Below are 3,409 nucleotides of genomic sequence, written 5' to 3'. Positions count from 1 at the left end.
TAAGATAAAAAAAATATTGTGTGGTAAGAATGTGAGGTGGAGGATATTTTTTTGGTAAATATTTTGGGAAACAGCATAACATTTCCTAGTGAAGTTGAAAATATGCAAAATAGTTATTCCTCTCCTAATATATTCTCTAGAGAATTTCTTGCATGTGTGTACCAGGAGATAGTTATGAAAATTTCTATACTGTCAGGTGTTAAAAATAACTCCAAATTGAGAGCAACACTAATGTTCATCAACAAGAAAATGGATTAAAAAAATCATGGTAGTTGAAATTCAATGTAGTTAGATTTAATAGTGAATGAGTTAATCTGACAAATATAATGAGAATTTAATATGTACACTATTAAAGTTCAAAAACAAGAAAAACTACATTGTTAAAAAAACAAAGAATAATTTTATTCAGTTAGTTGAAGTTCAAAACCAAGAAAAACTACCTTGTTAAAAACAATGAATATTTTTTTTATTAAAATAGGAATATTGGGTATTTGCAGGCAGGAAGGGGAAGGATATGCTAGAGGAAGGCATAATTCCAGGCTTCCCAGGATGTTGCAAATGTCCTATTTCTTCACCTGATTAAATTAGATATCTGTTTTTATAAATATAACAAACTATGCAAGTTTATTTTATATAACTTTAAATAGATAATACATTTCAAAGTACTATGTTTAGAAAAAGGACAAACCAAAAGTGATATTTAACATTTTCATTCATATTGAACCACTGTTATTTTATTGATGTATATCTTACCAGTCTTTGGCTGGTGTGTGTGTGTGTGTGTGTGTGTGTGTGTGTGTGTGTGTGTGTAAAGTTGATTAAATGACATATGTCAATGTATTTTTAACCTGAATATTTCAATGAACAATATAGTTAAAATGTATTTTGCCTGACTGGCATGGCTCAGTGGTTGAATGTTGACTTATGAACCAGGAGATCATGGTTTGATTCCTGGTCAGGGCACATCCCAGGATTGTGGGCTCGATCCCCAGTGTGGGGTGTGCAGGAGGCAGCTGATCAATGATTCTCTCCCATCACTGATGTTTCTCTCTTTCTCTCTCTTCCTCTCCCTTCTTCTCTGAAATAAATAAAAATGTCTTTTAAAAAATAATAAAATGTATTTTAATCTCTTAAAGATATTTTTACATCATTTATAGGATGTAGTTTATTATTTATAAAAATACTAAGGTGAAATTTTATATACATGTACACAAAATGTAAAATAGAGTTTTATGCCTTATATTGAATCTAAAGCTTGGCATGGACCTTTGTTCACAAATATAGAAAGTGGAAAAACCTTAGAAATTTTACTTCTCTATAAAATCAATAAAGTCTGAAAGAATGAGTTTTTGAAGTATAAAAATTAATACAAAGGATATAAAATTCTTAATCTTCTGTGAACTTTCTAGATAATAACTAAATTATCCAGTTCACACTTAAAAATGGCTATGTTCAGTATGTTCAGACTAAAGTAATGAGTATATTGAAAAGGCATTTTCATTAGGATATTTGATGAAGAAATATGGATCAGGTGCAGTGCAGATTTAACATAGACGTAAGAGCTATTTTCAAATATCTGAATGACCATTATGGGAAATTATGATTAATCTTATTAAGATTGGCTCAAGAATACCAAAAGCACAAATAAAATAAATGGATAAATTGGTCTTCATCAAAATTAAAATCTCTTGTCCTACAGATGATACCAGCAAGAAAGTGAAAAGACAGCCCACATAATTGGAAAAAGTATTCGCAACTCATATATGCAATAAAATATTTGTACTTAGATTATCTACAGAACTCTTGCAAGTTGTTAAGCAAAAGATAAGAAACCAAATTTTAAAAAGTGGGCAAAATTTTGAATAGATATTTCTCCATGGAAGATGTACAAATGAGCAAAGCATATGAAAAAGTCAACATTATCAGCCACAAGGGAAATGCAAATAAACACCAAATGAGATAGTACTTTATACCCCCAAAAATGACTACAGTAAGAAAAACAGATAATAACGAATGTTGATGAAAGTGTAGAAAATTTGGAATATACCCATTGCTGGTGGGAACCTAAAATGAGGCAACCACTTGGAAAACAGGCAGTTCTTCAAAATGTTAAATGTAGAGTTACTATATGACCCAGGAATTTCACTTCTAGCAGTATACCCAAGAGAAATGAAAACATGTGACCACAAAAATAACTTGTACACAAATATTTATAGTTGTATTATTCAAAATAGCCAAAAAGTAAAAACAACTGAAATATCAATCAACTGATGAATGGATAAATAAAATGCAGTATACTCATACAATAGGTTATTATCTATATATCTAATCTAATAAAAGAGAAACATGCAAATTGACCGCACCTTTGCTATGCCTCAAGCCATGCCCACCAGCCAATCAGAGCGACTATATGCAAATTAACCCAACCAAGATGGTAGCCAGCAGCCACGGAGCGGGAGCAAGCAGAAGGCTTGGTTGCCCAGGCGATGGAGGAAGCCAAGCTTCCCGCCTGCCCTGGCCAGCTGTGGCCTCCACTCAAGGCAACAAAGTTTCAATTATAGAAGATAAAAAAAAGCCAGATACCTGCTTCCAGCCAGCCTCCACTGGGAGCTTGGGTGGCTGGCGGCTGAGGCCAGTCTGCAAACAGCCATCAGCCCCTCACCCAGGCTGGCCAGGCACCCCAGGGGACCCCCACCCTGAAGGGGCTGTGGCCAGCCTGCAAACAGCCATCAGCCCCTCACCCAGGCTGGCCACACCCTCATGGGGTGAGGGTCCCTGCTGGGGGTCTTGGCCAGCCTGAAAACAGCCATCAGCCCCTCGCGCAGGCTGGCCAGGCACCTCAAGGGGGACCCCCCACCCTGAAGGGGCTGTGGCCAGCCTGCAAATAGCCATCAGCCCCTCACCCAGGCTGGCCATACCCTCAAGGGGTGAGGGTCCCTGCTGGGGGGCTTGACCAGCCTGAAACAGTTCTCAACCCCTCACCCAGGCTGGCCAGGCACCCCAGCAGGAACCCCCACCCTGAAGGGGTTGTGTCCAGCCTGAAAACAGCCATCAGCCACTCACCCAGGCTGGCCAGACACCCCAGCAGGACCCCCCTCCCTGAAGGGGGTGTGGCCAGCCTGCAAACAGCCCTCAGCCCCTCACCCAGGCTGGCCAGGCACTCCAGCAGGGACCGCCACCCTGAAGGGTGTGTGGCCAGTCTGAAAATGGCCCTCACCCCCTCACACAGGCTGGCCAGGCACCCCAGCGGGACCCCCACCCTGATCCGGGACACCCTTCAGGGCAAACCAGCTGGCCTCCACCCATGCACCAGGCCTCTATCCTATATAGTAAAAGGGTAATATGCAAACTGACCCTAACAGCAGAAAGACTGGGAATGACTGGTCACTATGACACACACTGACCACCA

The sequence above is a fragment of the Myotis brandtii genome, unplaced genomic scaffold (genome assembly GCF_000412655.1).
Source record: "Myotis brandtii unplaced genomic scaffold, ASM41265v1 scaffold82, whole genome shotgun sequence".
NCBI lineage: Eukaryota > Metazoa > Chordata > Mammalia > Chiroptera > Vespertilionidae > Myotis > Myotis brandtii.
Note: the sequence above shows the minus strand (reverse complement) of the source record.